A 26,607-nucleotide genomic window follows, 5' to 3' on the forward strand; every position below is an offset into this window, starting at 1 on the left:
ACTGTTCTGTCCTCCTCCCTTTTGAAATTAATTCTCATGTCTCCCAATGTCATTCTTCCTTTTTTCTTCAGTATCACCATCCTCAGTTTTTTCACTTATGTGGATGCCAGGCACCACATAAATGTGTACTCTGGCCTTGCTCTGAAATTCTGCACTTTCCCCTTCACAGAGATAGAGTCTGCATGTAAAAGACCTGTGGGGACAATGGTGGGTAAAGCTTTAATGAGTAATGCTATCTTGACACAAGTGGCACAGATCAGCCACAGAAACATCCTAGATTAAATATTTTGCAAAGGAAGAACTGAGCTGGAATGGCATTTACTCCTTATCAATTCCTAGACAGTCCCCACTGGATGCTTTACCCTTCCAAATGTTTCTGAAATATTAGGTTGTGGCAAGTGATAGACAGCTCTTCTATGGGTCTGGCCCATCACATGCTTCTCTGACACTCATGGTGCAGGTGGCTGGGAAGGAAATAATGGCTATCCACTCTCTCCACAGATATTCCTATCGCTGACACATACCAAGAACTTGATTGCTTCTCCTCTGCTGCTGCCCTACAGCCTTGCTGATGATTTGCAAGGAGATGGTAGGAAGCTTTTCCAGTACATCTGATTTGCAACAGAAACCTTTCTGCTCTTGTAAATATGTTCTTTGAGGCTTTTCAATGCTGACCTCAAGACACTGAATGCGGTTGTATTTCCGCTTTCAGCAACGGTGTTCCCTGCCATAGAAAATTTTCATTATATGTTCTTACTTCCTGATTAGTCTTGTGCCTTGTACCCTTCACAATCCCCTTTCCCCTGCCTTCCTTACATGAGTGTAATTGCTGTTTGCTAAGAGTTTGACAGAGTAAAGTTTGAAGAATTTGGTTCCAAGTTCTCCTTAGTAGTCTTTCTCAAACCTTTAATTTACCCACCTCTTTCCTACATGTCTTTGCACTGATAGGTAGTTAAATAGCAAGAGTAGGAAGAGTTTTGCTGCATAGTTAATGCTTCAAGTTCACAAGCTTCCATTTTTTGATGGTAATTTTGGGTGAATTTAAATGAATGCCCTTTATTTCTGTTGAAAAGAACATCAAAATGTGTAATTTACTAAAAAAACCCAAAAACTCTGTTGTCTTTAAGACAGTGGATATTTTGAGAAAATCTTGTAGTACAGAATTTGATTAACATATGAAAAGAACCCCAACAGAGGGCAATTCCAATTATGAAAGGACTTCAAACACTGTTGTTATTGCAGGTCTAGTGAAACATGAATGTGTGATATATCTTCAGAACTAATGTGACCCACCACATCAGTTTCTTGGGCATAGCAGTAACTCAGCTATTTATCATTGCAGCTCTCCTATGAAATGCAGTTATCAGTATAGCATAAGTGGCAATGTAAGGCACAAAAAGATCAAGGGAGAGGTCTGTAAATATCATGAGTTTCCTTTAGATTTGGATGGTGTGGGGAATAAAGTGATCGTCCAGTCACTGCTGTAAACACACTATCTAGCCTTACCAATATGAATAGTTGTGGTGGAAGACTGATTCAGAGTAGTAACATTAAATGTGTATGTTGTATGTGCTTATGCCATTGGGCTCTGTGCCAGAAGTGCTCAGAGAGGGGGGTGCATTTTGTAAAACACCTTCAATAACACTTAAATTTTCTTTTAACAACTGGAATGAAATGGCCAAAGCTGCATTTACTTGAAACAACTCAAAAATAGTTGTTTAACTGTTTCTTGGGTGGGTTGTCTGTTTTTTTTTTTTTTCGGGGGGGGGGGAAAGGCTGATCATTTTTTTGGTGAAGAATTTTTTTTTAATCTATTTATTCAACCCTGCCATTGGATTGGAATAAAAGAAAAAGTTGGTGCAATTAAAATGGCTCTCAGAAAGCTGCTTCTGTGAGTTTACTGCAGTCAGCAGTGAATCTGGCTTTGAACTGTTTCTAGTGCAATTGCTGTTGCTTTGTTTGGATATATTTTTTTTCTTTTATACCTCTGTAACGTTTAGGAGTTGGAGAAATCTTGGGTTCTTGAGACTGGCCTCTTAATCATAAGATGAGAGTGTGTGTATATATATGCATATGTATACATACACACATGCACACACAGACATATATACATTAAGTCCTCCTACTCACCACTGCCTCTTCCCTCTTTACACTTTGCCCTTGTTTATCCTTTTCTTCAGAAAAACAAAAATTAAACCATTTGGAGCTTTATAACTATTCCACTCAAAAGCAGGCGGCTTTGGCCTGCTGTTCCTCCTCCTACCCACTGCCTGAGACTTCCCATTCTGGGAGTGAGACATGCAAACATATGTCACACAAAAGTGGCATAAATACCATATGCAAACAGATTCTTCTGTGTGGGTGGCAAGTACAAAACCCAGCTTCTGGCACCAAAAAACACCACCCCAGTCCTCTGGACAATTCTAAGGAAGAAAAATTGCATCAGGTGAGGGTAGCATCCAATAAAATGCAGTTCTGTCAGTTTTGCATCCTGAGTAAGACAGAGGGATTCCTGTGGAGTTTGGGGGTTTTCAAACTCCTGAACCATTGCTGAATTTCACAGGGTCTTCAAAACCAGTTCAAATCCATGCTATATTTTCCTTCTTCTTTCCCTGAACTTATAAACCCTTGTGGTTTCCAAGGACAATTCAATGTCAAAGGAAAAAACACTAGCTAATGGGAGAGCTTCATTGAATTGGGATGGAAGGGCAAACAAAAAAAGACACCCTAGGCTGGCACAAGTTTATGGCCTATGTATACATGGGATTTATACTGACAAGCAGACTTATCCCTTCTGGCATGAATCCCAGAAACCACAGTGGCTGGCAAGTCTGCCCAGAAATGGGTTGCACCAATAGCGTGAAATGCCTGTTCCCCCATCTCCTGGGGAGAGCTCAAAACATGATAACTGCTGAGTAACGGGATTTGGCTGCAGAAAGTAAAAATGATGCCCTCCCAAGGAAGATGGTGGGGGGATATTTGCAGTAGCAGATTCAAGCTGTCTAGTCTTTTTCTTAATTTGAAAGTTTTCCTCACTCTACTTTGCTGTTTTTCTCTATGAGCAATTTTCATCCTACCTGCTTATTGCTAATCTGTTTTCACACTTCCTGCCAACACCCCTGCCCCACCCCACCCGGTCTTCAGGCACCCTAAAGTCATAGCCTCTCCTGACCCTGACAACAGCCCTGCTGGGCATTAGCTTTGTACTCCACAACATCAGCAGGTTTAAAATGGATAAATCTTGTTGAGAATGGAAAACTTTATCATGACAGATTTCAGAGTATTTTTTTTTCTCCTTTCTTTCCATGTCCAAATGTATTGTCTGGGTTTATAGCTTCAAATTCCATGTTGATTTCTCAGGGCGTTAAATTTAAAAAACAAAAAAACCCCACCCCTGTACTAAACACTGCAATGGTTGCTAACAATTTTTTTTTTTATCCTCTTTTCAGTGAGATTAGGTAAAAATCACTTTAGAAGTAAAAGTGTGAAATATCATTTTAGTAAGAATATTCAAGTTAGATGTGACATTGTGCCTTCAATGACTATAGTGTCAGCACTCATACTAAAAGAGAGTATCAGGCAACCCCCTCCAGTACACAAAGTGCTAGACTTACTCAGTTGCTCTCACCTCAGTTGAAGTGCCTGCATCTTGCACTGCTTATCTGTAGCTTTGGATTCACTAGATATATGGGTTCAGGAGTAAGAGAAGTGCTGTCATGCTACGCTGCATCTGAGGCTCTCCGAGTGGACCCCTAAACTGAGCAAGACCTGTTTGAAAGATGTGTTTCTCTGGCAAGAAGGCAGCACTGGCGTCCTTCTTCTAGCACCTGGCTATGATTTTCCTCAATCTTTAATTTTGTCACTGTCTTTCTGTAAAAGTGCAGCAACCAGAGTAGCTTCTTATCAGAGGTGAATTTTACAGTGCCACTGATCCTCTTCTGTATGAACTGAGGATCAAGCTGCTTAGGTGTGCAGCTAGAGACTTTGAAGATTTGAATTGCAGACTCTTGCAACTAACATTTTTCTTTCTCCTTCCCCCACGCTCTTCCCACTGCCACAGGTATAACATTTCAAATATTTTTTTCATTAAATAATGTGTTGTTCTTACTTTGTTTAGACTGAAGAAAAATAGTGGGAGGTCTTTTGTCTTTGCTAGATTTTTTTAGTACTCAGTGATATTTCCAAAGTTCAGAAGATAACAAGAAGGTACAATTAATTCTTCCAGAATATGGACAGCTTGGAAATCTCCTGCTGCCCTCTGTCAAGCATGGCACTATGTATTCTATCTTTATTGCTGCCTTCTATTTCAGACCTATCACAGCTGCCTGCCTGCTCCTCTGCAACCACGTGAAGCAACTACAAGTTAAATGTTGCACAGGTGACAATCGTCTTTATTTAAAAGCTTTCAAGTCAGAGCACAGATGACATTTATTTGTAGGATATTAAGAAAAGATATCAGAATTGGGGTAGAGCATGAAGAGTAAGTCAATTTCATCTCAAATGCATAAAGAGACCTGTCTAATCAAGGGGTTGTCTATAGAATGAAAAATGCTGCATGGGGTGGGGGAAGCTGTTAACACTAGGCTGTGCTCCAGATTCTGTTCCTTTCACATAGTGCATACATACAGGCCTTTCAGCAGTTTTATGACTATGAATTTTAAATCTGTGGTCCAGTCCTATGTACTTGGAAAATGCTAGGGTTTTGTTTATTCTCACCTGTCTGCTCTCTTGGTACTCTTTGAACTTACCCGTTGCTAAGAGAAAATAAATTATTTATTTGTGAGCTTCAAGTATGCTGAAGTGAATGGAATCTATATGCAGAAAGTGTCTGAGAGTAGATATTTTCAGAAGAGGTAAAGCTGCTCAGTCAGTTGAAGTCATTCTTGATCCTGTTTTAGGTGATAAAGCAGACCTTAAACCATGTTGAGAGATGCTTACTTCCTAGAAATACTCATTTCGCTCCAAGCTTTTATAGTAAGTCTTGAGTAAAGGAATTGAGCTCTACTATTTCTACCTTGCTTTTTTTATCCATATATCATTACAGGTTTTGATTATTTTTATTTTTTTCCAAACTGATATGCATCTTGAATTTATTTTCACCTTTTGCTTATTTTCTTAAGCAGTTATCAAATACAGCACATCGTTTAAGTCACCTATATTATCTTTTGCCTGAATTGGATGACTTTGGCTCTTCAAATATCTAACATGATTACAAGTGCAGTTTGCTTCCAAGGACCACTGTTCATAAAGTTCCTGCTCTGGTGAATTTTGAAGCACACAAAATAATTCAAATCTAGTGAACAAACAAAAAAAAGGTCAGTTTATGTATGTCATAATCTCTCCTATGAGAAATTATTCCTGGCTGTGTGGAGATGAATGACAACATCCATGAAACTATTCCTCTGAAATTGAGGTAACTTCTCCAAAAGTAATAATTAGATGGTAGCTTTGTTGGGATTGACCTTTTTCTCTTCGGTAATGCAGTCAGGGGATATCTGGAAGAACTTGGCGTGCTAGCTGAATGTTCCAAAGCTGCCGAGTTTCACTTAGAGCTGTGAAAATACCAGAGGGAAGAGCTTCCATCTCCCATTATATTTTCATCAAGTTTTCAGATGCTCCTTGAGTTACGTCTTTCAAAATTTTATTTTTTTTATTTTGCTCTCACTAGTTCCGAATTTGTTCCATCATATAACTTGATGGTTGGAATGAGGTACAAGTCAGGTTTGCCGATGAACTCAGATTTGGAAATTGTGAGACTTGAGAGGAAAAATTGCAGTATAGAGATGAGGTGGGTGTTCCCGAATGGTAGGATGTTGGTCGCTAACCACTGTGCAGGTATCTGGGAATGCAAGCTGACAAACCAGTGAGAAACTGGGAGACTTGTTTCTGTTTGGGGAATTCTTTTTCTTCCTCCCTTCTTATGACTTTTTCTGATAATCAGTTTGGTGGGAACAGTAACATTTCCCCAACAGGACTGTTTTGTTTTATGGAGCTACAGGTTATTGCATGTCCTAGTCCTTATTATGAAGCTGATATTGTAAAATTATTACACAAGTTTAGCTCTAAGTGCCCCTTTCTAGTTTACCTTGGTTTTGAGGCAGTTTGTACTGTAAATTCTTGCCCTTAAATAACAGAACAAAGTCCTTGCTGTTTCAGCTGTTGAATCTTTTTATTCTTCTGTTTCTAGACCTAAACCATTTTGCTCCCTGGGTTAGAATCTAGGCTGCTTAATTTTCAAGCTACTTATCTTAATAGCATCCTTCCTAGGAGATGTATTTATTTCTCTTTAAAAACATATAGATCAGTTTATCTTTGTCAATATAGGATTATATAATGTCTACTTTCCCAAGAACATTAGTCCCAATTTTCCATCACATTATTTATTACACTTACTGTGACTGAGATGACAAGAATAAAATTGTACTGTTAAGCACTACACAAATAGAGAGTAGTGGGTGGTCCTTGCCCCAGTGACAATACTGTCCGTGTGCTGTATGGCTTATTCATTGCTCAGTATCAGCACGGAAAGGCATTCATGCCACGGGATATCTTGGAAGGGGAAAGATTATCACATAAATTGACTCTACTAGGCTATATTTTCTTAGGAAAATGTCTTCATTTTATCAGGCTTGAATAGCTTAGCTGCCAACATTAATTAGCTTCCAGGGGCTTCTTCCTATATTCCACAAACTATGGATAGGGTAGGATTAAGGAATACTTGTTTCTCTGTTGCTTCAAAGGATTCTGCATGTAAATGCAACATAATTCTTCTGTGGTAGGATTTCTACATTTGACTGCCTCATCAGCGTTAATTCTTGTAGTGCTCTGTGCATTGTTCAGCATATGTTAGGGGGTTGTGGGGTTTTTTGTTTGTTTTATCAATAGATGTCCTGAATTGCTCCAGCAATTCTTTCACTTTGATGGGCAACATTTTGCCATACAAGATTACCAAAGGGAACTAGGCAGTGGAGGATTGGTCAGGGGCAGTCTATTTGTTACCTTTTCAGTGATGAGTCAGAGGTACTTTTCCAACAAATCTTATCTACGTTCAGTTTGTTTGCTTTCGAATGCCATTTAATTTCACTTTTTCTTGTCTCTTTTTCTTAAGTACTTATGTCTCTACATCCGTGTTGTTTTAATTGGTGCTGTCTCTTTTGCTTTTCAAAAAGTTTTGTTGGTGGTTTTTGTTTTGGTTTTTTTCTTCTGGAATTATTACTTAGCCCTTTTGTATGCCTGATAGAATATAGATTGTGAATCTATTCCTATTCATATAAATTGCATTTGGATTCCAGTACATGCAATATTTGAAAACTTCTGAAATTTAGAAACCAATAGGTTTAGTTTGAATACACTGCACACACAAAACAAAAGGCATATTTAGTGCCTCCTCTTGAAGCCAGTGGTAGATTTTCTATTGATCTCAAGAGGAGCAGGAGCAAGCATTTAAATGCAATAATTTTGGGTAGCAGATTATGACAGAATATAGAACAAATGACAGGACTGCCATGGAATCATTGCTTAGCTTAAATTTCTAATGAGAAAATACATCAGAAAAACTGTTGTAAGTCTGAAATAATTGTGATCTTTGGGTTTTTGTTCTGTGTGTGTGTTTTTGTTTTAATATAAAGATCCTTGTGATTAAACCTGGTCTATCAGTGCATTATTGCATCTCCTGGCACCACTGAGCAAATAGGCTGACACAGCACAGCTCCCTGCTGACCTCCCAGTAACAGCTGATTGACTTTGCAAGGATTTTTCATTTCAGAAACATTTGCAATTTCCTGAAATGACTCCAAAGAATCACATCATCTTATTTCATATTCACGTTTGTTTGCATCAGCTATTTTGGGGATAGGAGAGGAGGGGATTAAATTGTTTCATATAAATAAGTTGGATGTATTTCATAACAGGCAATGTTCTGACCCTAGCACTATTGTTTCTCTACCCACCTACACTGAAATGAGATTTCATTGTGCTGTCACAGGTTACCTAGAATCCCACCCATTTTATTCATTTTGCTATGAAGAAGTAGCATTTTAACTCACTTTATGCCTATTATTAAGTATTAGCACAGCTGAGAATCAAAAATGATGAAGATGTGAATGTTCACAAGACAAACAATTGCAGTTATTACGAGTTGTCCACCCACAGGCTCAGCAGGTTCTGGAGCAATCAGCTAGGAAATGGAGTATTTCTGGTACACAATCTGCAGCTACTTTGGTTGCTTAGCTTCATTAGAAACTTGTTGAGAAAAGAAATGCAGTAAAAGGACTTTGCTGAGCCCCAGCCTGTTATAACCTATGAAAGACCTTAGAATTTCCCAAATCATGACTAGTTTGATATACTTTCTTCCTCTTTTTCCAGGGAACAAATTGTACAAGACCATGAAAAACACTTTATAATCTGCAATGGGCTTGGGCACAGAGGTGTCCAGTTCAAGTCACAGCTGTCTCTTTCTAAGTGAGAGCTTCCAGAGAAATCCGAAGCACGAGTAAATGCATGTGTGATTTTTTTTTTTTTTTTTTTCTTTATAGGGCAAACTCCACTCTGTTTATCTTCTAATCTCTCCATTGATTCTAATTATTTTTCAAGTTGTGGTTTTGTCCCATACCATGGCTATGATCTCAAAGATTGGTCAGTTTAAGGTATATTGAAAGAAAACCCAACATCACTGTTTCAGGGGGTATGAGACTTAAATAGAAGTTGGTTGCTGCTTCTGCCTCAGCAAGTGATTTCTGTTATCCCTTCCCTCAGTAATGCCACAAATGTAATCCTGGGAGAATTTAGCTAGCTTACATACATTGAATGGAAAATAATATGAGAGAGCATGATTGAGAAAGAGCTTTTTTTGCTTCTCCCTAATGACTCTTAAAATTGAGGCATCCTTGGGGATGTTTTCTCCTGTTCATCACTACAGGCAGTGAATCTTTTTTCTGATCTACTTATCTTTCTTTGGGTGACAAGAGACCTGTCAATTTAAAGGTGCATTTTCTAGCTATAGATGGACCTGTCATCTGACTAGAATTTCTCATGTTGGATTCGGCCTTTCAACCTGAATTTCCAAGCTGAAATAATAGATACGTCATAGTTATGAAATATGGTTGGAACTCCTCAGTTTCTGTAGATGTGAGTGCTGCTGGTAGCCTGGACATAAATGTTTCTTGCTGCAGAAATTCTAGAGGGCTGAGAAGTAGTATTCCATCCTTCATTTGTGGAACTAGCAATTTCTCGATGCCATATCCCATATAATTCCATGCAAAGCACTTGCCATTTGCAAACCTGACAGAAAGTTGGCCCCACACGATCATGGCAGTAAGGAGATCACAATGTCCGTGTACCTGGCTTGGCATGGAGGGACAAAGTTCACGCAGCAGACCGGAAGCAGAAATGAAAACCCGATGGCTTGCTCTAAGGATGGAATGAGACTTACTGCTTAGAGAGGAAATATAGGAGGACTTAAGCTGAAATGTCTTTGCATAAAGAAACCTGACTGTTTATCAGTTTAGAACCTAGCACAATAAATTCCTGCTGTGTACTATTCTTAGACCTGGACTATGACATATTACATTGTAGGCACTAAGAAAATGCAGGTGATAGTAGAACACTGTCTTCTAGTATTCAAAACAAGAAAATTATCTATGGCCATTATAATTATTTTGTATATTATACACATTGCCAGAAGTTATATAAGATATTTTAATAGTCTGGAGTCAGCTAGAGCATGAGAAGAGGCACTTTTAATTTATGATATTAAATCTTTTTTTATTCAGAGTCTATTAAAATTCATGGAATGTTGAAGACGAATCCTGGTGTGCTACAGGTCTGTTCTTACTCTCCCTGACCCCATGTGCCAGACTTAGGGAGCTGGAAAGATTCTCTCCAAAGTGAGCAGGTAAGGGAGCAAATTCTCTGCCCAGACAGTACCCAGATCTTCCCATCTCATAGTGAAGATGCAGAAATGAGAATGGACCTCAGCCTTCCCATTTACATCCAGGCAGCATCCTTTCCCTCACGTAAGCATAAGAGCTGCCTTGTTCAGAGCATGTGATTTGATAACATGGGACTTGGCAGCAGCACCAGCACTAGGAGTTCTTCACACCCCTACCAATGTTGCTTCATCCTCTCATCACACTGGCAGTATTTGCTGGACTGCGCCATTAACTGGAGAAGAGGGCAAGGATTTCATGGAGACCCAGATGGTCAAACCAATACATTTGGCAGGTGAATCAGAATTAATATGTGATTATCATTGTATTAAATCTCAGTAAATCCAGCTTCATGTCAGTTAAACTGACTTTAATTTCATTTTGGTAATGAGTTAGGCAAAAACTGAATTGATGCTTTTTCACATCTGAATGAAAGTCCATACAAGAGTTTGTGGGGGGAACACAATGAAAAAAACCCCAAAAAAACCCCAACTTCCCCCCCAAAAACCCAAACAGTTGTTGAAGGAGTTCTATGGGTAAATTGGACTAAGTCATCTGAGCATCCCCATGTGGATAAACTCAGTAACTTACATCATATCAGCTCATTAGCAGACCATTCCTGTGCTAGTAAGTTATACCCAACCTTACGTGCCACCATAATTGTTTGCCCTGTTGAAGGATAATAGTCTGTCTCTCCCTTCATAGCAGTCTCAGTGTCATTAAGGTCAGGGAGGCAATGATGGCACTGTCACTATCAGCTTTGCTTGGAGGCGCATGATGTGAATCTTACCTGACACAACTCTCCTAATAGCTTTGTTCTTGACAGTGATTTAAAGTTCAAACTGAGCTGGCACTGCAACTGTTCTCAGAGATGCTATTGCACCAAGGCTGAGTTGGAGGGGTGTCCTTGCACCATCCCCCCAGTACTTTAGTTTTAAAACCTAAGAGATTATTTTGCAGATTTAAGCTGTTTCCTAGAAATGGCATGGCTATTCTTTCAGTTGCATTTTGTAAAACTCTCTGCTCAATCTGTTTTCTTTATTCTGCTTCTATTTTGTGGTTTTACTGATGCTACAAGAACCCTATGAAATAATAATAGAGATGCAGACCTGTGATCTAACTAGCTAAATTGTAACCTTTCATTTGTAAACTCTGAGTACTAGATGCAGATTTTCCTGGTCAGATCTTCATATGTGGGTCTCTGGAAGCCAGTGGGATTACGCCGGTTTATACCAGGTGAGGATCCAGTCTTCTCTATTTGAGCTCTTCTTGATATGAGAGTTCACCTCAGTTGCCTGGTCACCTTTTTGGGTTTGGTTGGGGGGAGTTGTTTTCTTTTTTTTGTTGTTTTTAACACATAACTTCTTTATAAAAGATGCTTAGTTCATCCTTGTTAGGGCAAATGCAAAAAGCATCAGTAAACACAGCAAATAATTTACACTAATGAGGGAATGCTTATGTCTTCATTCTAAACAACCATTCAGAAGAGCTTTGCTGGGTAACCGTACTTGAAAGCCAAAGTCCGCTCATTATAGTGCAACTAATCAATGCAGCACATCTTATGATTGTTTTTTTCATAATCTCATGTCTAAAATCAATATTTCATAGTGCAAACAAGTGTGTTGTTTTGGTTTGGGTTTTTTAGTGTGCTATGTTGCAGTTTGGTCAAAAACAATGGCGTAATCTTAAAACCAGAGGGTTGACTCAATTTTACTAAAATAGAGGAACTGGATACAATCTTGAAAACTTAATGGTACTGGTAAAAGTACTGAATTAATAGCTAGGACACGAGAGCTACCTACCAGGATACATAGGAAATCTGGGTCAGAGGATGAGTAAGAATTGAGTAATGGAGAAAAACACTGAAATGTTAGTAATAAAAAAGCTTTTATAGGCAGGAATAGAAATGTGGAGTGTGTTGGGGACAGCTGGATCCTGTGTGCTCCAGTCACCCAAGTTCCAAAAGTGTAATAATTTCTGTGGCTAATTCTAAATACATTATCAACTCTGCATGCACACGTAGAGTGAAGCTCCAACCAAACAGAAGCACTGTTTCCACTGAGCAGCGGGCCAGAGGGGCTTGGGACCTCCTGAAGGTTTAGGAAGATGTTTTGGGATATCTTCCTGTACGTGACTGGCAAAAGGACTGGTGCATAGGGGGAGTAATTTTACACGTCAGGAGAATACAATCCACTGATTAGTCAGATTTTGTGACATCTGTCCAGGATGGAGCTGAAACAGGTCCTGAGACAGTGGACCGCTGAGAAGCAAAACATAAAGCATGGCCTATCCACTGTGGTGGACATGGTCTTAAGTCCCTTCAGGGTGAAACCAGGTCTCCCCTATCCTGGCAAGTGGTCTAACCATAGTGCCAATGAATGGAAAAGGAACAGGACCATCTCCTTCCCTGACTCCTACTCCATCTTTGTAAACAGGTTGTTTTCTGTGCTGGTGTGGCAAGAGGATTCAGGGCTTAGAATGCCAATTTGACACCAGTACCCCTCCAAGGCCGATATCTCTCTTTGTAGACAAGGCAAGATTTAAGACAAGCTCCTTCAAAGCTTATTGTCTGCTCTCAAGCTGTGTTCTGTAGTGGTGTGGGCTTTATGAATTCTACTCTTGTGTAAGTACCCTCTGGAATCATTGCACAGAGAAGCTATGCACATCATCTTGCTCAGATGTTTGTGTTACACCAGGGTCTAAAAGTATTAAGTATTGCCATAGCTGAAGTCTAACCCAGCCTTGTAATGTAAGTGTTCCTGCATTTATGATATAATATCCCAGAACCACAAATAATGGCCACAGCAAAAGAAAGTCTGAAAGAAATAAATTGGCCGGTAATTATTTATAGAGAAAGGCCAGCTGAATATTAATTGGAATCAATGGCAATTACTGTGCTAGGAAGAAACAAATTAAGATTAAATCAATTAAAGGTAATGCCTTGAAGGAAGGACAATGATATTTAATTTAAATTGGTTTAAAGGGTATTTCACACTCTTAAGTTGTTATTTCCAGTAAGACATTTTAAACATTTTACATTAAAAATTGAACTGAATTTTCGCCTCAAAGACAAAGAGTGAAAAGGAATATTGGCAGCTTTTTATTCCAGAAGATGGGTCAGGAATTACATGGAAACCACTTTATCTTAAGGTTCTTTGCAAGATTAAAAAAAACTAAGTGGTTTTGGAAAGGGAGGAAGGTGGGTGTCTAAATGGTAAATAACATACACTGTCTTAAATTGATATATTTTATATTCTGGACACCGTTTATTTTGTTTTTACTGTCCTTAAGTTGGCAATCCAAAAAAAAAAAAAAAAAACCGCATTTCATCAAAGGCCTGCTTGGTTTTTGTGGGTGGTTTTTTTAGTTTGCCTTTTTTTTTTTTTTTTTTTGCCTCTCATGAATGATCTCTTTAGGTACAGTATGTACCAAGGTCTATATAGTCTCTGCATTTTTAATTTGTTATACTTAGAGCTGGAGTTTCTAAAGTTACATAATATTTTTTTTGTTGGTGTTTAGCTTCTAAACATGGAAACCTGGAATACTAGTAGACAAAAATATTAATCTTTCATATTCTTTTTAAAAAGGCTGGGTGGAGATGGGGGGAGGAAGCAAGCTATGAACTAAGTTTTCCATGAGGTTTATAGTATGTCCTGAAAGAGAACCATGTCCTGTAATTGATCATGGGTATGACCAGCTCCAGTCTGGTTTTCAGCATATGGAAAAAAAAAAAGAAAAAGATATTTTCAAAATATATTAACTACTGCCATCCCATGGTCCCTTTGCAGAGATTTTAACACTACCTGCATAAGCAATATAGCATACTCCATATAGTGTGTCTACATCCATAATATGATCTCTTCCCCTGAGCTTTCTGCTTGTACAGATTGAAGGACTGGTCTTCTAGAAATAATTTCAAAGGAAATGTTTCCTGAATGGTATAGGGTGCATGTTGCTTAATATTTTGGGTTCTTTCTCTTTTAATGACAAACCTTCACTCTCATTCCATGAGGGACTATAAAACCAACCTTCCATTCTTTTATACATGGCTTAAAACTTTTTTTACACATATATGCATACAGCACTACTTTCTCCAGCCCCTGTGCTGAGGATGAACACATTGTTTGGAACAATCTATAGCGGATGCCTTAGTGTAAACTATACTGGTTGCAGAGGTTTGACATTGCCTGAAATTCTGATGGGAGAGGGAAGGGAGGAAACTCCCAGCAGAACTTGGTCTGGTTATAAGACCAGGAATTGCAGCAGCTCAACCTTCACTATAGGTTAAGGTGAGTACAGCTGATTGGAGGGCATCTTATACTACCCAGGGCTTTGCCAGATATGGCATTACATGGAGGACATTGGGAACCATTGTCCGAAGGCATGTCAAGTGCATCTTTATCAGACTTATTCTGCATAGTGCATCAATCTTCAGTAAGGTAGTGAGAGCAGTCATTTCACAGAAAAACTGTAATTGCAGATAACCTTTTTCTGAAGCTTTGCATATTCTCTGAAGAGTGCACATTTTTAATGTGTCAGGCCATCTGCTTGGGGCTTCCCAGCAGCTCAGGCTGCTTCATGGCTTGCATTACTTGAAGTTGTTTGTTATAATTTTGCAACTGTCTTGATGTCAGTGTCACACTATAGAGATTTAAAGTTACCTTTCTAGCGAGTTCTGTTATTTCTGATGTTGCCTTCCTTTGCTAGGAAGTTTCCTTCTCTGTGGAACCCCCACTCTCCCTGTCTCTATCTCACCTTAAACCCAGAGAGCCTTCAGCCAAGTATCACCACAGGGTCAAAGGAATACTGTGCATCCTTAACTGACAGATGCTTTGCCTAATGCAGACAAACTGGTGTTTGGGCTATTTGATCAGCTTCAAGACACAGACTGTGCAGATTAGTACCTTATAATTTGTTGTTTATAGCAGTGCAGCAACACTGTATTGGTTTTGGCTACATTCAGGAAAATGGTTTCCTTTTTTATTTGAGAAGGGGGAAGAAAAGCTCGTCACATTTTTTTTTTTTCTTTTTACTTTCCTCCTTTTAGATGAGCTTTAAAAAGATGCTACTTTTCATTTACTTTTCATACAAAGTTTTTTTTTTAGCTAGCTCTGCTTACATATGAAGAAATTAGTTTTGAAAGTTTGAAGGCAGTTTCCTTATTAATTCATGAAATAGAAATGCCATGAATACAGTTGGGAAAGTGACTACTAATTATGTTGTGCTTTGGGGTGAAATCTGTAGAATATCCAAATAAACAATTTAGACTTAAAGAAAGAATGCAGGCTAATTCTGGAGCTCAGAGCAGATTTTGTTCTGGTGCAATCTGTAAGAACTTCACTTAGTTCTTCTGTAGTAGTAAAAAATCTGGTCTTTTTGTAACATCGCATAGTTGGAGGCTTTCCATTTCACTTAAGCTAGACTTTCAGGGATGTAGGTGCCTAAACTTCATTGTTATTGTTGATTTAAGCATTGCTTAATTGCAAGCATATTGTGGTATGAAATCTGTGTGAAAATTGCAGTGACCTTTCTTTTAATAGGTTCAGCAAGGTGTTTATCAAACTTTCTCAGTAAGGAGCAATTAGATAACAAACCATTTCATAGAATAATCTGTCATAAAACTCTTATTGCTATAAGTATTGAAGATTTCCCCATACCTTTGATACAACATTTGCAATAGATTTGAATGGGGTTTGCATTTACTGTGTATAAGAAAAGTGATGTTTACTGCCTCCACAAGCCTCCAGAGAAACATTCTGTGTAGCTCTAATTCAAACTAGACCAGCTGGGCAGATAAATCATAATGTAAAAATACATCATTTCTATTAGAGTATTTCATAGAAATGAACAAAACTAAGTATGCTTCCCTTCGTGAGTTTCCCCTAAAAATGCTGAATTTACTATAATTAGTTTTGTTCTCTACAGAAACCGTCATTTAGTAGTAACACTATTAAACAAGTGAAATACAAATTACAAGTGACATTTATATGATCATAATCACTCCTTCCTGGCTGCCAGGAGTATTTTTTTCAGAGGAACCTGCATTTTTGCAGATGGCATGGAAAAAAAATGAAGCTTGCAGAACACACCATTATTCCTGCGAGGCCGTCAGTTCATTAGTTGAAGCAGCCAAGTCTTGACGAGCTGCAACTGATCAGCAAATGGGAAATGAGCAGGAGTATAAATTCCCAGCAAACTGAATCATTAACATTTGCTGCCTGCATCCTGGAAACACAGTAAATCAAAAGTGTCATGATATATCAAGACAAAATATCATTACTAATTGGGATTAATTTGCTGCTGTGGGATTGCCGACCTTTGCTGAAAGAAAAAGAAAAAAAAGACCAACAAAAAACCCCTGCTCGTTAACTCTTGTTACTTAATTTCTTTTTTTCTTTTTCTTTGAGGATGTAGTAAGATTTCAGGATTCAGGCTCTTCTAAAAAGTACCCTTTCTGTTGCATTTTTTTGTGTTGATGGACAATTAAGGTATTTTCAGTTAAAAAATAACCTTCTTGTGGATGTGTGTGTGTGGAGACAGTGTTAGATAACAAAGATGAAATTTTGTATAACCTTAAGCAATGTTAGATTGACTTTATTTTCAGTTGTGGAATGGAGGAAGATCCACTGTCAGCTTCATTGAGCACTTGTTAGCGTTTCCCAAAATGCTTGTTGATATTTCCAAAAGATTATGAAGAGCTCTCCTCTCAAAGCATGCTGCAGCTGCAAGCCAGCCTTCTGCCTCCCTTCCAAGTGACTGAAGCAGGGAGTCCCCCAGAGGGGCAGCTGAAGCCCGCCATGGTCTTCAACCAACTGCCACAAGAGGCCTGGGGAAACACTCACTGATGGACACAGTCCACTCACCAAAAAGCCAGTCCTCTCCCCCATTGTTTACTGATACACTGGTGTATGAAGTCATGATTTGGGGTTATTTTTAGCTCCTTTGTACTTATACAAGACAGACAAGCTTGGCCTTGAAGGGGAAAGATTGGATTAGACCAGGCTGATAGAAGTTGTGGAAGCATCTTACTTTTCTGAAAAGCTGAGCAAGGGGGTGTGATAGTCATGTGCGGACGAGGTGTTAGGCTGCCCAGTATATGCTAATTGCATAGGAGTATAGTTTGGGTCAAAAATTGGCCCAACCCAATTGACCTTCCTTTTGCATGCTCCATCCCTATGTATGGTAAGGAACTAGGAGCAGGAGAGGAAGAAAAGTGTGGCTAGAAACAGAACAGCATACCTGAGAATGGAGATCTCCTAACCCATCTACTACCGCCACTACATTTCAGATCCGTTTCCCTCCAGTTATCTCTGTTGGCCTACCTGCAAAAAAGAATTAAGGGATTGCTGCAGGCTTGACTGTTCAGATTTCCCACATCCCACTTTCCATCCTCATGCTCATATATCCAGCTCTGGTGCCATCCCTAAAAATGTTCTTATGCTAGTTCTTTCTGAGAAGGTGATGCATAGTCAGTTAAACTGACAAAATAATCCTCTTGCTCTTAACATCATTAGGTGTTTTGGTGCCTGTTTCAATGCAAAGTCACCATATGCTTGAATCCTTCCCTGCTGATGAGTTGCTCCCCAGATCTTCCTTAATATGTCCCCAAGCTCTCACCAAATTGTAGTTAAGCATCTATTTAGTCTGTCAGGTTTATGCATGTTCTTCATTAATTTCTGATGCTTGCCCCTTTATAATGATTTCTTGGCTCTCCTACACAGACTAAATCATTATGTCTCCGTAAATACAGGACAACATGAAGTTATTGTAGAGGTCCATGACTGTAATGGAAGTAGAGAATGGTACAGCTGTAACATTTCTCATGTGATTTAGGTTTCTAATCTTGTAACCCCCTTTTTACTGTCTCATAAACTATATAACACAAACGGGGTTTACCACTTTCATCCACTTCTTTTGGTCTGGGGTCATTAACCTGTGTTTATGTCCAAGAAAGAGGTCATTTTTTTCCTGCTATAAGCAACCTTCTCCTCCCCTCTTTTTTTTTTTTAATAAGTAGGAGGAGAAGGTGCATTGTATGCAGACATCAAACAGGCACATGATAAACTGACAACTGCAGGTTCTTGCGTTGCTGTAAGACAATATAACCGTTCTAGTAACATTGACTGTAATAATCTAAACATCCACACTGACACTAAAAAGGGAAGAGGACAATGGTCTAATAAATAATTAAGAGGAAAAAAAATCATTTGTTCTCTGCATTATGCTCAGAAATAAGCTCGTATTTCAGCTTGAGACATGTTACGACCAAAATTGATAGGCCAAGGTCAGTCTGAGTTTTGCACAGAGCTCTCCTTGAAATAATATTCTTTTGTTCACAGAAAGGGACTAAGCGTAGCTTTGGTGTAAGGCTAATGCCATAACCAGTGGGGCTTGTGTTAGCTAATGTCTGTGTAGGCTCTGACTTGTAATTATGTGGATGTCCTATATCATCACTATCTCCACAATGGTGTATGCAGGAAACAAAAGAACTGCTAGGCTGGAGAAGAGTTCTCCCATGGAAGAAGTCATATTGGGCCAGTACACATGCACTACGGTTTCTTGCAACTACTATAGAGGGGGAATGTTGGCTAGAAATGGAAAGAAATATATGAGAAATATGAGAAGGTACTATGACAATTTGAGGCCACTTATAGTATTTACCTCTTATTTGGCTGTACCTTCAAAGATTGCAAAAGATTTTGGAATGATGTGGGGTCTTTTTCAAGAATTCTGAAGTTGAGTTAGGCCATACTTATGTGATACATTCAGCCAGGAGAAAAAAAACCCAACCAACCAAACAAAAATCCCCCACATTTTTAGGAAAATAAAAGTCTACAAATTAAGTAAGGGGGCGGGGGGGGAAGCAACCTTCTCTGAAATTTGTTGCATATTTAACTGTGCTGTGAATTATATGTTGGGTATGCTGTGTGTTTGGATGACATTGCTGCTCACAGAAGGCAGTGAGCTTATCGATGTAGAAGACAAATATTAAGAAATCCTGTGCTTCTATCAGTGACTAAATGAAAACAAAACAAAACACAACAAAAAAAATCCCCTCATTATGAAGTACTGCATTATACTTATGGCCCAGATCTTGTGGCTCATTTGTTTAATATGTGTATAGGATGGCTTCAGATGCATGATAAACTACCAGCTTGCCTGCTGAGATCAAGCTGACTTTATTAACACCATCATTAAAAGCACATACACAGTATTCCATGAATTCAAAAGAAAGAAGCTGCTTTAATTAGTGCAACCGAGCTTAAAGTTCCAAGTACCTAACTTCAGATTCAGTCACCTGAAGTGTAACAGTATATCAAGAACAGTAAAATGACTTACATGAGATACACAGTCAAACCCTCCAGTGTGCCCTATGATGCTTTTGGGTTCAGATGCACGTAAATAGACACCTATGGATTAGAAAGAATTTCTTAAGTCTCCTCAGTTACAGTTTAACTGAACTGATAGTGTTTAATTACATGTAACACGGATTAAAGTGGATGATTTGTACCATGGTTGTGCCTTCCAGTTTTTCCTCTGGATCACTTAAAATATATATACGTATATGCATATGTATACATTCTCATTGTTTTGAGGAAGTAGGCTATTTAAAATCCTTGTCTGTCATGGACATTCTTCTTCCTTTCACCCAAGCATAGCTATTGACACAAATAATTACTTTTTCAACTGATTTCTGCCATATCAAGCAACAGTAGATGACAGCAGCTGAAAACTGCTCTAGGCTGGGAAGGGTTCTGGCATAGCAAAGCCTTATCTGTCTGCTCTCGCTTTGCCATACTTCAACTTTCAGAAGCTTAGCAATGGATAGATTCATTTTTCAGCATGATGTAGTCACCTTGCTTGTTTGAGCAGCTTGTCATAATGCCCCTAATATGTTAGGATGACTCTTGTTTGCAGAGTAGTTCTACTTGGACCCCTTCAGTCTATGTACTACCTGGATATTCTGGTCTTCAGACTCTGCATTTGCATCATCTTTCCTGTTGATCTCAGTGGCCTCTTGCAACTACCATTATTCACAGGCCAGGGGCTTTTTAAGTCAGTCAGAAATTAAGAATTTATAAACAAACGATCCTTCATGTGTTGGTTTAATGCATCTTCCTTTTCTAACCTGAAGCAGTGCAAAGTTTTACATTGACACCATTCTTGAAAGCTTCATCTCTCAAAATGAGCTGTCTGGTTCCTTGTTTTTAATAAATTGCTAAAAATGGATCAGGAAGTACTGTCTACTCTTAGTGTTCCATGCAGAGGTCTGGCCAGTTTTAATCAGGAATAGTAACCAGTGAGATATGCCATGTGAAAGTGAAGGAGAGTCACAGGGATGAACTCGGATAGACTTTTAACTACCTAGGAAATGTGTCTGTTTATATTTTTCATAAATGAAGAGAAACTCTACTTTGTCATTATGACCTTTGTTATTAAGGAAAAGAGCCCTATAAAAAACCATGGGAATCCAGCTAAATAAACTGAACATTGAAAAGTAACAATGAAAATGCAAGTATTGATGATTGCATAAGATAAATTGAAAGACAGAAACCATGGGGTTTTTTTCCTAATCCTTTGTTGTTAATAAACATTCATGTTTCTACCTATAAGAAGCTTTGGTAAATAGTTTTATCAACAAAATATAAAGATTTTTAAATCCTTGCTCTTTTAACAAAATGACAATGTAAGAAAATACAAAAGGGAAACTTCTCAGAGATTACCAGGTATGTGCATGCATTACAGTATGCAGACAGCAGCCTCCTAGAAATTGAATGAATTCACATTTAGGACTCAGCATATAACTGTGAACGATTATGTGGTTCTATATGGTAAAAATTATTTGGTGCCATATGCAGCATATATCTTGTCTCCTAGCAGAAGGGGAAAAGTCTGTCTTTTTTTCTCCATCACATGATGCAGAGGAAGCTGTGCAAAATTTCAAGTGTTTTCCTGAGCACCACAGTGAGTGCAGCACTGAGTTCCCCAGCTTACTTAAAGATGATGGAATAATTGGCTGAGTACAGAGGAAGACTCCACCGATAATTACATTCACTGAGCAGTGAGCATAAAATGCTTTTGATTTTCTTGGAATGTTTTCTGGAAAAATCTCTCTGAAAAACAAGGAAGAATTCAATCTCCTGCCTAAGATTTTTTCCCTTTGGTTTTTGTGCAGATGAAGAAATGTCAGCTTCCTTAGGAAGATTAGGGTTTGCCCTGCCCTCTGTTACTGGGTTGCGTATGACTCATTTTGTAAATTGTATTCAAAGGAAGGATTCTCCTGGCAATCATTTTGCACCTCCAGCTGTCACCACAAGTACTGTGGAGTCATTCATAAAACAGTTCATGAATGAATATAGGGGGATATCTTCTGTCCCCACATTCATAGCAAATGAGCACCAGGAAATGAAAGCAGGTTCATCTACTGAAACTTCCCAAAGGTTCCCCATGGTGGCATATTCCTTCTATTAGAAAAGAACCAATTCTTTTTTTCCTCTTTATTTACATAAGATGAAGTTTAATTCATAGAGGATATGAAGCTAGGGGCAAAATGAGTGTCTAAGTGTCAGAGTTGATCACATGTTTGTAAATGAATTTTTAATATATTTCAATAACTTTTAAGACTACTTCTGAATACAAGAATGCATTGTTGCACTCGGAAGCCCCATCTGAAAAGTACTGACTGCAAATGCCTGCTAAAAACCACACGTACTGAGTATTTGTCTGACTAGGCTCCTAGATCCAGAGTGTTGCGCTGGTAGATTGATTTTTGCACATTCTCAGCCAAACAAGTGGCTTGACCTTTCTAAGTGCATTTTCCTTCACTTCTCCATTTGGCATACTGTATAAATATATACACCAGTACTCTATATATACACACACATATATATGTATGTGTATATGCGTTTATGCACAGTACCTATTAGTATCTAAGTTGTTGTGTTATTTTATTTGCGATGTATCCTTACAGTCTTAAAGGATATTTCATTGGACTAGTTGAAACTCACTTGAAACCTTGCTTTCTTCCTGTGAAAATACAAAGATGCCATTCATTTTTCCATTGCTTTAGGTCAAAGCTACAACAGAGGAAAAGGGCAGGTGTTAACAAGAGGGAACGTGCTCCAGAGCAAGTAATTTTTTTTACAGTATCTTGTCACAATGCTTTCAACACAGCTATTGTTTCAAGCACAAAGCATTGCCAGGAAGATGCAAGAGATCTGATAATATGTTTTTGGTAGCACTTTTGTTTCTGCAGCTGTATTCCAATTGGAACATTTAAACGTTACAATCAGAAGTAGAAATATTCATTTTCTATAAAGTAATGAGAGGTAATTTTTTTATTGTTAACTACTGAAGGAGTGAGCTAACTTGTTGAAGACATTAGTAATTGCTGGCATTTAAAGCAAACTTCTAAAGTTTTGGCACTGGGTTGAAATTGCGAAGATTTTTAGAAGTAGGCAACTAATTTCATCAAAGCATTTTATGCACACACACACAGACAGTGCTTTCCTATTCAGCGAAGCACTTATGTATGTTAAATGAAATGCATGCTGAAGTGATGATAAGTATATTCTTTTGGTTTTAGGAAAACATAGTGGTGAAAAATGGTGAGGAGGTAGAATGAAGGGGATTTTGGTTGTTGGTTTGGTTTGCTGGTTTTTTTTACTTGTTTGTTGGGTGGGTGTGTGTGTTTTAGTTTGATAAGCAAGGTGGTTTCAAGCCTATAGGCAGTCAACTATATTAGATGAAACTCTTTGAAAAAATCAAATTATAGTTCAGCCTAAACAGCAAAGGCATTTCAGGTCCACATCTCCTGATTTTGAGTAGGAGTTGGCTGAGGGGCTGAATTACTTTGCTGATGTTTAGTCCATAACATAGTAGACTCTTCTGCATTTTGAAAGCTTTGCCTGGAATTTACATTTGCAAATCCTGTTGCACAAGGACTTTGCCAGCAAGTTTCCATTATGTCCAGCAATAACCATATGGCTAAGCCTTACACAATTAGGTGCAAGTTCATATGTTTTTCAACACTGTTATCTGAAGACCTGACATTTCTAATAACTTGTTCAGTGCCATAAGGTCAGGTAATTCTGGTGTTTAGGTAATACATACGGCTCTGTTTCTAAAGGGAAAAAAATCAGGTATGGCATGTTATTAATGGAGCTTCAGCATCCCTAAGTGCTGTGGCTTATCCTAGCAAAGCTGTTGCTGTTTCAGGACCTGCTGCTACTTGTGCTGTGGACCCTCCACTTGCTTTTTAAGCTTCTCTTTCACACTACGTATTGAGGTGAATAGTGGGCTTCAGTAAATTCTTATCCACTAGAAATTGAAGAGACTCCTGGCTTAGAAAAGTCACAGTTGTTTTACCATGTTTTTAACTGAATTTCATTCTCACTGGAGGCACCAAAGGGTGTCTCCTTTGGTTTTTCAAATGAAAACAAACAAAAAAATAAGAAAGGAAGATTAGACTAGCTAATCTGTCCATGGTTGCTGGTGAACATGAAAATATTCATGGTGAATGTACATTTTGAAATGTCAGCTACTTGAAATACTTTACGTATGATTTCAAACTTTTATTTGTATAATTCAGTGACTGTATAATTGGCTCATGATATTAATTTGTATTCATGTCTGATGTCTTGCCATTTAGTTCATTGTTGTCACTGATATCTCTAAGTAAAAAGCAGAAGCTCTGAGTGTAGATGGAAATATTCATTGTGCAGTAGAAGTACATTAATATTACCACAAAAATAGATATTAGCATTGCAGAAGATTCTCCTTCTCTTCAGAAAGTTTAGTGTTGTCCCATTCTTTTGTGTCTTTTTGTTCTATATTGTCCTTACATTAGGTAATAAGACCTCAAAATATTGTGATGGCCTTCAAATGGGATGTAATTTCATACACTACAGAAAATAGTATATGACAATTTTCTCTATATTTTGAGATACTCATATTACATTTCTGCCAACCATAGATCATTTGAGGGACAAATTGCTTTTGCAAATGTATTTAACACTGGATAATATAGACAAGAATGTACTTCTGTTACTCTCTTGGATATGTTTGATCATTCTATCAAATATACGAGCATGCATTTTAAATAGGGCAGAGTCCATAGAATAATTACCTGCTTTTGCAACAATATTGAACTTTCTTCAAAGTCTGGCTTGTGATAGCTACCCAGAACCAAATTAAGACAATTATCCAAGTTCTGAAATTAAAGTTCCTAGCTCAAGTGCTCAAGTAGCTTCACAGAAGTAGAATATTTTAAGTTACTGGTACTAGATGAGTAACTCTTTGGAGAAGAGCTTGTAGGGAAGGCAAGAACAATTCCAAGGGACCAAATATGCCCACACCCACCACTAGGTGCTGTCTGTGAAGAAAGTGGCTCCCAGTTTTTCCATAATGAATGCAAGGAAGGGCATCCAGGAGGGGAGAACTAGAGAATTACTGCTGATTTCTGCAGAAACAAGACATAAAAGGAAAAAACTTAACAGTTATTTCACATTTCCCAATGTGTCAGTGCTGTTAATGCAGAGAGGGCTGTTCTTCAGGCTTTAGAGCAGATAAATCATATATGATTGATAAAAGGGATTTATTTTTAATTTGTTAGAAGGGGTTTTTGTGCCCTGGTGTGCTTTTCATTGAATGTGTTAATTTTTCATTATCACTATATATGTAGCTCTGTTGTACCAAGAGGGAGTATTTTCTACTTTGATTTCTGAGCACATGGGAATGGACAATGATGCTGCTGTTAGTAAACGGGATGTTAAGGATCTGGGTTCCCCAAAGGTGATGTCATTAATGGTGTATCCCAATGGATACAATAGTGACTTGGAAAACCCCCTTCAACAGGGGACTGGTTCTGGCCGATGCTGCTGCACTGGTTGTGCTGTAATTCCAGACAGTCGTATCTGATGTGAATAAATCTCCCTTTATACCCACAGTCCTAGCAGTGTAGGCTGTTAGATATTTATAAATCTTTTATATTTCCCTGGTTAAATGTTCATGATCCAGTATCTTAAAGTAGTGTTCGTTTCTTGTGTTATTTCATTTTCAACATCTTCACAGGGAAGTGAATATTCCTTTTGTATCCATTTATCATGTTTGTAAGGTGATTCCCTTATCTCCCCTGTTCTCTGAGATAAGTATTTTAAAGTGTTGACTTACGCTTACAATTTTGGTCATTGGCTTGACTCAAGGCATGAAAAAGTTTTGATGTGCTGGGAGTCAGACTAAAACCTTAGAGCTTTATACAAACTCACAGTTGAGCTTAATATTTTGGCATATGCTTAAGTATGTTTTTAAGGTGTTTGGGGACGTATATTTAGAAGACGACCATTTCCTAAAGCCTACCAAGGCATGCAGCTAATGCTAAGCCACATGCCTTTGTTATGGTCAGCTCTGTAGTAACAATGTCTGTTCTCACTCATTTTTCACCATATTCTTTGTTGTCTGTCTTGGTGAAAAATGCATCAGGGACTCCAATGGAACCCACTCAGAACAGTTATCATCAATGGCGTCACAGCTGAACTGATAATTACAGTGGAGAACTCTGAACGTTTTAAATAGATATATGTTGCTATGAATTTAAAACTTGTATTTAGCTCTCGTAATTCCCTGAGCTTAGATTTTCTAATGAACTAACACTTAATGTAAAGGATAAATTCTCATCACAAAGCACAACTCATAACTGTTTAAGTTCAGTTTATGGTCTGTTGATTGGCTAAGGCTGAGTTAATTGAAAGTAATTATAAATAGACAATTTGCAAACCGTGAAAAAGAAAATCACAGCGAAAAATTAAGCCTCCATGGTACAATTCAATGACTCTTATGGTTGGAAAAAAGAAACTATAATGCAAACATAATTCCTCAGCTGCAACGTTCTTCCCACTATTATTATTTGAAAAATAAATTCAAACAGATACATCACTTTCTACTGAACAACAGGTCCTGTTGCCACTAAAGCTCACTTCCTTCCTTCCTAGACTTGCCCTAAATGGGATACCACACTCTGCACCCAAAACTACCACTGGAAAAACACAGATTTTATAAGAAATAAAAAAAATTATTTCAGTGTGACTGCATCTAGGGCTTATGTTCTTGTTTATTTCAGGTAACTTTTTGGAATTGCTTATTCAAATGGCAGAGTCTGTTTGGTTAGGAAAGGTGACGAGCACTCATCTCACAGTGCAAGCAGGCTCTGGGTTGTTCTTGAAGAGGCATTTGTCCATCATAGGATTGGGCAATTCAGAGGGAGCAAAGTTGAATGAGAGACGTGGCTTGGCACTGGTTTTGTGCCCAGCTTGAGAGACAGTAGGATCTGGTGGTTATGGTGCTACACTGGAAACCAGTGAATGTGCGGTCTGCTCTGAACCCAGGATGAGACCTGTTGCAAACTGCATAATTTCTCATTCCTTCCCCTTGTCTCAACCTGAAAGCTTTATTTTTTTTAAACTCATCATTAATGGGGCTGTCTTTGTCTTTTGCTATGATATTCTGATACCCATGGCTTGGATTTGGCTGGAGTCTCTGGGAATTGTGCAAAGTAAATAATGCTAGTGGAGAAGATGAAGAGAAGATGACTCTTGTTATCTTCTAGTTGTTTATAAACCTACAGACAGAGCCTCAGTGTGATAGAAACAAACAAACAAAAAAGTATAATTGTATGGGGCAAGTA

The 26,607-nt window shown here is 38.3% G+C and overlaps 1 long non-coding RNA gene across 2 annotated transcripts in view; it reads left to right on the plus strand.

Annotated features, from left to right (window-relative positions):
* The window catches only part of LOC129210939 (uncharacterized), a 447,576-nt gene that overhangs the window by 306,710 nt on the left and 114,259 nt on the right, over window positions 1–26,607 (plus strand). For both annotated transcript variants that reach the window (XR_008578673.1, XR_008578674.1), the window contains exon 6: window positions 502–589. This is a non-coding gene — a long non-coding RNA (uncharacterized LOC129210939). The remainder of the gene's footprint in view (window positions 1–501; window positions 590–26,607) is intronic.

This window comes from Grus americana, chromosome 10, assembly GCF_028858705.1.
Source record: "Grus americana isolate bGruAme1 chromosome 10, bGruAme1.mat, whole genome shotgun sequence".
Classification (NCBI taxonomy): Eukaryota; Metazoa; Chordata; class Aves; order Gruiformes; family Gruidae; genus Grus; species Grus americana.